The following is a 12,954-nucleotide window of genomic DNA, read 5'->3' on the forward strand; positions in this document are numbered from 1 at the left end:
GCCACAAGCCTTTTGCACATGCTGTTTTTTCTTAGCAGTCTTCCCACCCTCCACAACACAGATACCACATCTTACTTATCCCTTAAATCTTAGAGTGTCCTTTGTTTTGGTAAACTTTTCCTGATCGCACAGACTAAATCAAGTCTCCCTGTTGTGCTTTTGTAGCACTCTGCTTTCTCTCCTATCATCTATCATGGTTTATGTTGCATATTTACTTGAACAGTCACTTTATTATTCTTCTTCCCTGCTGGGCTGTGGTAATTTGAGGTCATGGACTATATCTTTTCCAGTTCAATCCCACTGTGTGTCTCTGCACAGTCCCTCACATACAGTTGGCATTTAATAAAGATTTGTTATATGAATGACTATTAAGTTTTTACATTTTTGGGTCCTGATAGAATAACAGGAACTGGATTTACCTTCTACCACCAAATAACTAGAAAATTGGACAAAATATATGAAACAACAGTTTCCAGACAGTTGACAGCAGGCAGCACTAGACAGTGATTCTTGAGAGGGAAACAAATGAGAGGGAAACAAAACAAATGAGTCCTTAGAAGGGTATTGTCTCACTAGTGAGGTCAAATTATGTCTAGACTAAAGGCTGTTCTGTGCTCACCCTAAAAAGCTTAAAAGCAAGCTTCAAAATGATTCCAAGTAAACTACCTGCATCCCAGAACAAAACCCCCAAATGCTTAAAGGAATATAAAAGCTAATAAATACCAACAAAAAAGCAACTAAAATAAAACTGGCACCCAACAGCATAAAGTTCACAAAGTCTGGCATCCAATAAAAAATTTTCAGGAGTGCAAAGAAGCAGGAAAATACAACCCATAACCAAGAGAAAAATCAAACAGTAAGAACAGACTCAGAAATGACACAGATGATGGAATTTGAAGGCAAGGGTTATTAAAACAGCTATTATAAATATATTTCATATGTTCATTAAAATTACTATAATAAGTATACTCCCTATGTTTGAGAAAGAAAATCATGATCACAATGAAGAGAGAAATGGCAGATATGAAAAAAAGACCCAAATTGAAATTCTAGACATGAAAAATACATTATCTGAAATGAAAATACAGAATATAGTGGGAGGGAGTAACATCAGATTAGATATTGCAGAAGAAAAGGTTAGTGAACTTAAAGACATAGCAACAGAAATTATCCTAAATAAAATACTAAAGAAAAAAAAGATTGGAAAAAAATAGAACAAGAGTAAGCTGTGAGACCATATTAAACTGTCTAACATGCAGGTAATTGGAGTCCTGGAATTGTGGTGGTGGGCTGGATGGATTTTTTTTTCAGGGTGGGGAGAGTAGGGGGGAAGGGAATATGATAGAAAAAACCCTTTGTAGAAATAATGGCTGAGAAATTTCTAAATTTGATGAAAACTATAAACCCACAGTTCTGTGAAGCTTAACATAACTTAAACATCAAAACCTCATAAATGAGACCTGAGACGTGTTTGGATATCTCTCCCCACCTACTTAAACACACATTCCTAGCTAGTTCTGCTAGACCTGTGAGGTCCAAACGGTATCCAATAGCCATATGAAATGAATACTTGAAATGTGGCTAGTGCAGTTGAGGAACTGAATTTTTAATTTCATTTAGTTTTAATTAATTTAAATTTAAAAACTAGTGCTCAAGTTGGTTATAAGAAAATGTTAAGTATGCTTGAAAAAACTTGGGTACATACTTTTTCAACTGTAAAATTTATAAAAAATATATATACAGAATAAATATTTCTAATTGAAATTTACATTTGAATTGAGATGTGCTCTAAGTGTAAAATATATACAGTAAGTTCCCTACATACGAACCTTCAAGTTACAAACTTTCGAAGATGCAAATGTGCGTTTGAATGTCCAGTCACATAAGTTAGTTCGTGTGTCTGGCGTACATTATCATGTGTGTGCATCCTCTACAAGTGGTTGTGCTTTTGTGTACTTCACTGTGCAGTACTGTAGAGAGTACAATAGTACAGTATCTTTATTTCAAGCCCAGGATGCCTGCAGTTTGTTCATGATTTTCATAGATTTGAGAAGGTGGATGAGGAGTCCAAAGAGGTCTTCAGTGACCATCAGCAAGAAGCTGGAGCTAGATCTGCAAGAGGACCACTTCACTGAACTCCTTACCATGCAACACGAGGAGCTTACTAATGAAGACCTGATGAAATTGGAGGCCCAGAGACAGGATAAAGAGAGACAAGAGGAAGAAGAAGTAACTGAAGAACCGAAGAGATTCACGATGCAGGAAATGGTAAGGGGATTTTCTTTATTTGAGGAGGCACTGTTAGTTTTTGAGGCACAGGACCTGAACATAGAATGCTACATGAAGGTTGCAGCAGCAGTTTGGAATGCAATCCAGTGCTACAGTGTCATCTATGACAAGAAGAAAGAACTGCTACTCAGACATCACTGGATCGTTTTTTCAAGAGGGTAGATAGAATTGAATCCAGCAAGGAACCAGAAACTGTGCCGTCAACGTCAGGTGTGAGTGAAATTTCAGCTTGCCTTCCATCTCCTATTGCTGATGATCCTTCATCTCTACCATCTCCCACCTCCTCTCCCTCCTCCAGTCAGTAACTCTTCTTGCCTGTTCACTCGATTCTAGCCCGTGTATGCCAGATGTTGTACTGAATTACTGTAATTTTCAAGGTACTGTATTGTAAGATTAAAAATGTTTTCTTTATTTTTTGTGTTTGTTTTTTATGTATTATTTGAGTGAAAAGTATTATAAACATATTAGAATAGAGTACTATATAGCCGATTGTGTTAGTTGGATGCCTAGCCTAAGTTTGTTGGATTTACAAACAAATTAGACTTACGAGTGTACTCTCAGAAAGGAACTAGTTCGTATGTAGGGGACTTACTGTATTGGATTTTAAAGATTTAGTATAAAAAGAATGTAGAATGTGTCATTAGTACTTTTATATTTATTTTATGTTCAAATATTGTTTTAGATGTATTGGGTTAAGTAAAACATATTATTAACATTTATTTCACCTGATTGTTTTTACCAGTTTTGAATATGGCTACTTGGAAATTAAAAATTACAGATGTGGCTCACATTATATTTCTATTGGTTAGCTTTGGGTAAGAAGATCAGTTCCTCATTAGCCATGAGTGCACAAGTAATGCATGATTTGAAGTACTAAAATGCCGAAGTGTTAAAAATAAAATAAATTTTGCAGAAGGTGACCTCTTACTCTGAAAAGAAATAAAATACTTTGAAGTAAAATTATAATGTTGTTGCCCCTCTGTTGACAGTAAGAAGGAATGAAAGAAATGAAAGGAAAGGTGAAAAGTAAATCATCCTTAGATTGAAGAGGTATTGAAAAGAATAAATGTATTAATCAGACATCTAAAGGTGTTTCCAGCAATGCATCTTAGAATGGAAAAACTTCTGTTTGGAAGTTATAAATTCTGGGATGTTTGCTAAAAATTGGTTTCACTAAATTACAGTGATACCTCAGGGGTGGATCTCCATTCGGGCAGTGTTGTTTCATATTTTTAAGTAAAATGTTTTCCAATATATCACTTAGACTTTTCTCCTTCTTTTTGGTTGTAAGAAACACACAACATAGCTTAAGAGACAAACTTGGATTTTTTTGGAAGTGATTTGGATAGTTCCTATAATCAAAGAAAACACTTGAAATGCAAATCAGAGGAAGATTAGAAACCAGAGAGGCTCTGGAATTCACAGCAGCCAGATCTAAGGGACTCTTTTTTCTGAGTAGCTAACGGTGAGGAAATGTAAGCTGCTACCATTTCGACCAAGCTGTTATTCTGCTCAAGAATCAAATTCCAGAGCCAGAATATTTGATTGACCAAGCTTGGCTCATATAACTAACTCTGGAGTAGCTACCTGGACCATCATGAACTGAGAAGCAGGAAGGGAGGTTTGCTAAAGCATAATCAAGGTGCTCCTTCCTGAAGAAGAGAGAAGGGGTGTTAGCTACCTAAACCTAAAAACACCACTTCAAACCACACATGTCCACTCAACAACAGAGAATAATTAACTCTGAATTGCAGCATTTCCTTATTCTTGGCAAACATAGAGTCTAAGCACTGATTTATTTAGTAGAAATTGGAGTAGCAAATAGTTTATACACCACAGTGGTATATGTCTTACTAAAACAAATTGAATAATGTGTCAAAGTTAGCAATCCAAGCAAGAAGAAAGAAAACAAAATTTTTAAGGGAAAAATTCAGAGAAGCTAGGACCAATAAGGATATCTTGGTAGCATTATATTACAGCCCAAGGGAACAAACTGATGAACTGTTAGTCAATGTCTATTTCACCTCTCTACTTCCTTTCATTTCTTTAATTTAAGACAGATATTAATGTTTCTGATGCAGAAAGTGTTTCTTAAAATAGTTAAAATACTCCTCTAACTTCAAATTTACTTTGCATCATTTGTTTCTTGACTGACTAGAAGTTTTATTGCACTTTATACAAGACATTGGAGCTACTTTTCAGAAAAAAAAAAAAAAGACTTGGTATACATTGAGGGAGTACAAACAGGGAAAAGCAGTAAAACTGTTATTCAGAAGGAGATATTCGAACACTGAGAAAGTAGGTGATGCCTTTGATTATGAATGATTCTCCTGAACATTTCTGATATTCACAGGCTACTGAAAGTTATATATACACTATTATCTGTGATATCAGGAGGACAGAGTGTTCCTTTTCAGCATCCGGAAAAAAATTCCAATTCATCTCGATGAAGCACTGAAAGGATGACATGTATGTGGCATGTGACATGATTATATGTAATATATCTATAAATATATGAAATGTGTATATATAGATTATATATACTTATATACAAATTATACATACTCTCTATATTAATACAATATGTGTGTGTCCTGTACTCTTGAAGGTCTGTTACTCCTTGCCCTCCACAACTTTCCTGTATTTCCTCAATCTCCACTTTTTTTTTTTAAGGCTGTTTATCATTTCTTTATTTACCTTTTTCTTTCTTTTTTTATTTATTTATTTATTTTTAAACATCTTTATTGGGGTATAATTGCTTTACAATGGTGTGTTACTTTCTGCTTTATAACAAAGTGAATCAGCTATACATATACATATGTTCCCATATGTCTTCCCTCTTGCGTCTCCCTCCCTCCCACTCTCCCCATCCCACCCCTCCAGGCTGTCCCAAAGCCCCGAGCTAATATCCCTGTGCCTTGCGGCTGCTTCCCCCTAGCTATCTACCTTACTACGTTTGTTAGTGTGTATATGTCCATGACTCTCTCTCGCCCTGTCAAAACTCACCCTTCCCCCTCCCCATATCCTCAAGTCCGTTCTCCAGAAGGTCTGCGTCTTTATTCCTGTCTTACCCCTAGGTTCTTCATGACATTTTTTCCCCTTAAATTCCATATATTTGTGTTAGCATACGGTATTTGTCTTTTTCTTTCTGACTTACTTCACTCTGTATGACAGACTCTAGGTCTATCCATCTCATTACAAATAGCTTGATTTCATTTCTTTTTAAGGCTGAGTAATATTCCATTGTGTATATGTGCCACATCTTCTTTATCCATTCATCCGATGATGGGCGCTTAGGTTGTTTCCATCTCCGGGCTATTGTAAATAGAGCTGCAATGAACATTTTGGTACATGACTCTTTTTGAATTTTGGTTTTCTCAGGGTATATGCCCAGTAGTGGGATTGCTGGGTCATATGGTAATTCTATTTGTAGTTTTTTAAGGAACCTCCATACTGTTCTCCATAGTGGCTGAACCAATTCACATTCCCACCAGCAGTGCAAGAGTGTCCCCTTTTCTCCACACCCTCTCCAGCATTTATTGTTTCTAGATTTTTTGATGATGGCCATTCTGACTGGTGTGAGATGATATCTCATTGTAGTTTTGATTTGCATTTCTCTAATGATTAATGATGTTGAGCATTCTTTCATGTGTTTGTTGGCATTCTGTATATCTTCTTTGGAGAAATGTCTGTTTAGGTCTTCTGCCCATTTTTGGATGGGGTTGTTTGTTTTTTTGTTATTGAGCTGCTTGTAAATTTTGGAGATTAATCCTTTGTCAGTTGCTTCATTTGCAAATGTTTTCTCCCATTCTGAGGGTTGTCTTTTGGTCTTGATTATGGTTTCCTTTGCTGTGCAAAAGCTTTGAAGTTTCATTAGGTCCCATTTGTTTATTTTTGTTTTTATTTCCATTACTCTAGGAGGTGGGTCAGAAAGGATCTTGCTGTGATTTATGTCATAGAGTGTTCTTCCTATGTTTTCCTCTAAGAGTTTGATAGTTTCTGGCCTTACATTTAGGTCTTTAATCCATTTTGAGCTTATTTTTGTGTATGGTGTTAGGGAGTGATCTAATCTCATACTTTTACATGTACCTGTCCAGTTTTCCCAGCACTATTTATTGAAGAGGCTGTCCTTTCTCCACTGTACATTCCTGCCTCCTTTATCAAAGATAAGGTGTCCATATGTGCGTGGGTTTATCTCTGGGCTTTCTATCCTGTTCCACTGATCTATCTTTCTGTTTTTGTGCCAGTACCATACTGTCTTGATTACTGTTGCTTTGTAGTATAGTCTGAAGTCAGGGAGCCTGATTCCTCCAGCTCCTTTTTTCGTTATCAAGATTGCTTTGGCTATTCGGGGTCTTTTGTGTTTCCATACAAATTGCGAAATTTTTTGTTCTAGTTCTGTGAAAAATGCCAGTGGTAGTTTGATAGGGATTGCATTGAATCTGTAGATTGCTTTGGGTAGTAGAGTCATTTTCACAATGTTGATTCTTCCAATCCAAGAACATGGTATATCTCTCCATCTATTTGTATCATCTTTAATTTCTTTCATCAGTGTCTTATAATTTTCTGCATACCGGTCTTTCGTCTCCTTAGGTAGGTTTATTCCTAGATATTTTATTCTTTTAGTTGCAATGGTAAATGGGAGTGTTTTCTTGATTTCACTTTCAGATTTTTCATCATTAGTATATAGGAATGCCAGAGATTTCTGTGCATTAATTTTGTATCCTGCTACTTTACCAAATTCATTGATTAGCTCTAGTAGTTTTCTGGTAGCATCTTTAGGATTCTCTATGTATAGTATCATGTCATCTGCAAACAGTGACAGCTTTACTTCTTCTTTTCCGATTTGGATTCCTTTTATTTCCTTTTCTTCTCTGATTGCTGTGGCTAAAACTTCCAAAACTATGTTGAATAAGAGTGGTGAGAGTGGGCAACCTTGTCTTGTTCCTGATCTTAGTGGAAATGCTTTCAGTTTTTCACCATTGAGGATGATGTTGGCTGTGGGCTTGTCATATATGGCCTTTATTATGTTGAGGAAAGTTCCCTCTATGCTTACTTTCTGGAGGGTTTTTATCATAAATGGGTGTTGAATTTTGTCAAAAGCTTTCTCTGCATCTATTGAGATGATCATATGGTTTTTCTCCTTCAATTTGTTAATATGGTTTATCACATTGATAGATTTGCGTATATTGAAGAATCCTTGCATTCCTGGAATAAACCCCACTTGATCATGGTGTATGATCCTTTTAATGTGCTGTTGGATTCTGTTTGCTAGTATTTTGTTGAGGATTTTTGCATCTATGTTCATCAGTGATATTGGCCTGTAGTTTTCTTTCTTTGTGACATCCTTGTCTGGTTTTGGTATCAAGGTGATGGTGGCCTCGTAGAAGGAATTTGGGAGTGTTCCTCCCTCTGCTATATTTTGGAAGAGTTCGAGAAGGATAGGTGTTAGCTCTTCTCTAAACGTTTGATAGAATTCACCTGTGAAGCCATCTGGTCCTGGGCTTTTGTTTGTTGGAAGATTTTTAATCACAGTTTCAATTTCAGTGCTTGTGATTGGTCTGTTCATATTTTCTATTTCTTCCTGATTCAGTCTTGGCAGGTTGTGCATTTCTAAGAATTTGTCCATTTCTTCCAGATTGTCCATTTTATTGGCATGGAGTTGCTTGTAGTAATCTCTCATGATTTTTTTTATTTCTGCAGTGTCAGTTGTTACTTCTCCTTTTTCATTTCTAATTCTATTGATTTGAGTTTTCTCCTTTTTTTTCTTGATGAGTCTGGCTAGTGGTTTATCTATTTTGTTTATCTTCTCAAAGAACCAGCTTTTAGTTTTATTGATCTTTGCTATTGTTTCCTTCATTTCTTTTTCATTTACTTCTGATCTGATTTTTATGATTTCTTTCCTTCTGCTAGCTTTGGGGTTTTTTTGTTCTTCTTTCTCTAACTGCTTGAGGTGCAAGGTTAGGTTGTTTATTCGAGATGTTTCCTGCTTCTTAAGGTGGGCTTGTATTGCTATAAACTTCCCCCTTAGAACTGCTTTTGCTGCATCCCATAGGTTTTGGGTCGTTGTGTTTCCATTGTCATTTGTTTCTAGGTATTTTTTTATTTCCTCTTTGATTTCTTCAGTGATCACTTCATTATTAAGTAGTGTATTGTTTAGCCTCCATGTGTTTGTATTTTTTACAGATCTTTTCCTGTAATTGATATCTAGTCTCATGGTGTAGTGGTCAGAAAAGATACTTGATACAATTTCAGTTTTCTTAAATTTACCAAGGCTTGATTTGTGACCCAAGATATGATCTATCCTGGAGAATGTTCCATGAGCACTTGAGAAAAATGTGTATTCTGTTGTTTTTGGATGGAGTGTCCTATAAATATCAATTAAGTCCATCTTGTTTAATGTATCATTTAAAGCTTGTGTTTCCTTATTTATTTTCATTTTGGATGATCTGTCCATGGGTGAAAGTGGGGTGTTAAAGTCCCCTACTATGAATGTGTTACTGTCGATTTCCCCTTTTATGGCTGTTAGTATTTGCCTTATGTATTGAGGTGCTCCTATGTTGGGTGCATAAATATTTACAATTGTTATATCTTCTTCTTGGATCGATCCCTTGATCATTATGTAGTGTCCTTCTTTATCTCTTTTAATAGTACTTATTTTAAAGTCTATTTTGTCTGATATGAGAATTGCTACTCCAGCTTTCTTTTGGTTTCCATTTGCATGGAATATCTTTTTCCATCCCCTTACTTTCAGTCTGTATGTGTCTCTAGGTCTGAAGTGGGTCTCTTGTAGACAGCATATATAAGGCTCTTGTTTTTGTATCCATTCAGCCAATCTGTGTCTTTTGGTGGGAGCATTTAGTCCATTTACATTTAAGGTAATTATCGATATGTATGTTCCTATTCCCATTTTCTATATTGTTTTGGGTTCGTTATTATAGGTCGTTTCCTTCTCTTGCGTTTCTTGTCTAGAGAAGTTCCTTTAGCATTTGTTGTAAAGCTGGTTTGGTGGTGCTGAACTCTCTCAGCTTTTGCTTGTCTGTAAAGGTTTTAATTTCTCCATCAAATCTGAATGAGATCCTTGCTGGGTAGAGTAGTCTTGGTTGCAGGTTTTTCTCCTTCATCACTTTCAGTATGTCCTGCCACTCCCTTCTGGCTTGTAGGGTTTCTGCTGAGAGATCAGCTGTTACCCTTATGGGGATTCCCTTGTGTGTTATTTGTTGTTTTTCCCTTGCTGCTTTTAATATGCTTTCTTTGTATTTAATTTTTGATAGTTTGATTAATATGTGTCTTGGCTTATTTCTCTTTGGATTTATCCTGTATGGGACTCTCTGTGCTTCCTGACTTGATTAACTATTTCCTTTCCCATATTAGGGAAGTTTTCAACTATAATCTCTTCAAATATTTTCTCAGTCCCTTTCTTTTTTTCCTTCTTCTTCTGGAACCCCTATAATTCGAATGTTGGTGCGTTTAATGTTGTCCCAGAGGTCTCTGAGACTGTCCTCAGTTCTTTTCATTCTTTTTTCTTTATTCTGCTCTGCAGTAGTTATTTCCACTACTTTATCTTCCAGGTCACTTATCCGTTCTTCTGCCTCAGTTATTCTGCTATTGATCCTATCTAGAGTACTTTTAATTTCATTTATTGCGTTGTTCATCATTGCTTGTTTCATCTTTATGTCTTCTAGGTCCTTGTTAACTGTTTCTTGCATTTTGTCCATTCTACTTCCAAGATTTCGGATCATCCTTACTATCATTATTCTGAATTCTTTTTCAGGTAGATTGCCTATTTCCTCTTCATTTGTTAGGTCTGATGGGTTTTTATCTTGCTCCTTCATCTGCTGTGTGTTTTTCTGTCTTCTCATTTTGCTTATCTTACTGTGTTTGGGGGTCTCCTTTTTGCGGGCTGCACGTTCGTAGTTCCCGTTGTTTTTGATGTCTGTCTCCAGTGGCTAAGGTTGTTTCAGTGGGTTGTGTAGGCTTCCTGGTGGAGGGGACTAGTGCCTGTGTTGTGCTGGATGAGGCTGGATCTTGTCTCTCTAGCAGGCAGGTTCACGTCTGGTGGTGTGTTTTGGGGTGTCTGTGGCCTTATTATGATTTTAGGCAGCCTCTCTGCTAATGGGTGGGGTTGTGTTCCTGTTTTGCTAGTTGTTTGGCATAGGTTGTCCAGCACTGTGACTTGCTGGTCGTTGAGTGAAGCTGGGTGCTGGTGTTAAGATGGAGGTCTCTGGGAGATTTCCACCGTTTAATATTATGTGGAGCTGGGAGGTCTCTTGTTGACCAGTGTCCTAAAGTTGGCTCTCCTACCTCAGAGGCAGAGCCCTGACTCCTGGGCTGGAGCACCAAGAGCCTTTCATCCACACAGCTCAGAATAAAAGGGAGAAAAAGTAGAGAGAATTAGTAGAAGTATGAGGAAAGAAAGAAGGAAAGGAGGAAAGGAAGGAAGGAAGAAAGAATTAAAGAAGGAAAGAAAGGAGGGAGGGAGGAAGGAAGGAAGGAAGGAGGGAAAGAAGGAGAAAATGTAGAGAGAATTAGTAGAAGTATGAGGAAAGAAAGAAGGAAAGGAGGAAAGGAAGGAAGGAAGGAGGGAAAGAAGGAAAAAAGACAGACAGAAAGAAGATACAGTAAAAATAAAATAAAGTATAATATAGTTATTGAACTAAAAAATATTTAGAAAAAAAAAAAGGGGGACAGATAGAACCCTAGGACAAATGTTGGAAGCAAAGCTATACAGAGAAAATCTTACACAGAAGCATACACATACACGTTCACAAAAAGAGGCAAAGGGGGAAAAATCATAAATCCTGCTCCCAGAGACCACCTCCTCAACCTGGGGTGATTCGCTGTCTAAAGGAGGGAAGGAAGGAAGGAAAGAAAGAAAGAAAGAATGAAGGTAAAGTACAATAAAGTTATTACAATTAAAATTGATTATTAAGAAAAAAAATTTTTTTTAAAAAACCATGGACGGATAGAGCCCTAGGACAAATGGTGGAAGCAAGAGTATACAGACAAGATCTCACACAGAAGCATACACGCACACATTCACAAAAAGAGGAAAAGGGAAAAAAATCACAGATCTCGCTCCTAAATTCCACCTCTTCAATTTGGGATCACTCCCTGTCAATTCAGGTATTCCACAGATGCAGGGCACATCAAGTTGATTGTGGAGCTTCTATCCGCCGCCTCCGCGGCTGCCGGGAGAGACCTCCCCCTCTCCTCCCTGCTCTCACAGCTCACAGGAGCTCAGCTTTGTACCCGGCCCTGCCCCTGCGCGCAGGTCGCTGGAGGGCGTCTGTTTTTTGCACAGACAGGACGGAGTTAAAGGAGCAGCTGATTCGGGGGCTCCGGCTCACTCAGGCCGGGGGTTGGGGGATGGGGGAAGGAGGGGCACTGCGTGCGGGGCGGGCCTGCGGCGGCAGAGGCGGCGTGACGCTGCGGCAGAGGCCGGCGTGACGTTGCACCAGCCTGAGACCCGCCGTGCGTACTCCCGGGGAAGTTTTCCCTGGATCCCGGGACCCTGGCAGTGGCGGCCTGCACAGGCTCCGCGGAAGAGGGGCGCGGAGAGTGACCTGTGCTCGCACACAGCCCCCCTGGTGGCGGCAGCAGCAGCCCTAGCGTCTCCTGCCCGTCTCTGGGGTTCGCGCTTCCAGCCGCGGCTCGCGCCCGTCTCTGGGGTTTGCGCTTTTAGCCGCGGCTCGCGCCCGTCTCTGGAGTTCCTTTAAGCAGCGCTCTTAAGCCCCTCTCCTCGCGCACCAGGAAACAAAGAGGGAAGAAAAAGTCTCTTGCCTCTTCGGCAGGTGCAGGCTTTTCCCCGAACTCCCTCCCGGCTCGTCGTGGCGCACCAACCCCTTCAGGCTATGTTCAAGCCACCAACCCCAGTCCTCTCCCTGCGCTCCGTCCAAAACCGAAACCCGAGCCTCAGCTCGCAGCCCCGCCCGCCCCGGCGGGTGAGCAGACAAGCCTCTCGGGTTGGTGAGTGCCGGTCGGCACCGATCGTCTGTGCAGGGATCTCCCCGCTTTGCCCTCCGCACCCGTCGCTGTGCACTACTCCGCGGCCCCGAAGCTCCCCCCTCCGCCTCCCGCAGTCTCCGCCCGCGGAGGGGCTTCCTAGTGTGTGGAAACTTTTCCTCCTTCACAGCTCTCTCCCACTGGTGCAGGTGCCGTCCTTATTCTTTTGTCTCTGTTTTTTCTTTTTTTTCTTTTGCCCTACCCAGGTACATGGGGAGTTTCTTGCCTTTTGGGAGCTCTGAGGTCTTCTGCCAGCCTTCAGTAGGTGTTCTGTAGGAGTTGTTCCATGTGTAGATGTATTTCTGGTGTATCCGTGAGGAGGAAGGCGATCTCCACGTCTTACTCTTCCGCCATCTTCCAACCCATCCCACTCTTGCATTTCTTTCTCTTTGGAAGACTCGGTCTTCTTCTTGACACATATATTTTCCATAATTTAGTTATTTGACCTCTCTTTCTTCTATACTATTCATAGATACCATTTAATTTATAGCTTCAACTACTCTTCTATGAGAATGACTTAGATTTCACATATAAATTTATTCATTCACTCAACCAATATTTACTAAAAATTATACTCTGACTTCTGAGCTAGCATGGGGATTAAAGTTTAATATAACAATCCTGTCATCATGTATATTTCTAGCTGTGACCTCTATCCCA

Source organism: Phocoena phocoena, chromosome 17 (genome assembly GCF_963924675.1).
Source record: "Phocoena phocoena chromosome 17, mPhoPho1.1, whole genome shotgun sequence".
Classification (NCBI taxonomy): Eukaryota; Metazoa; Chordata; class Mammalia; order Artiodactyla; family Phocoenidae; genus Phocoena; species Phocoena phocoena.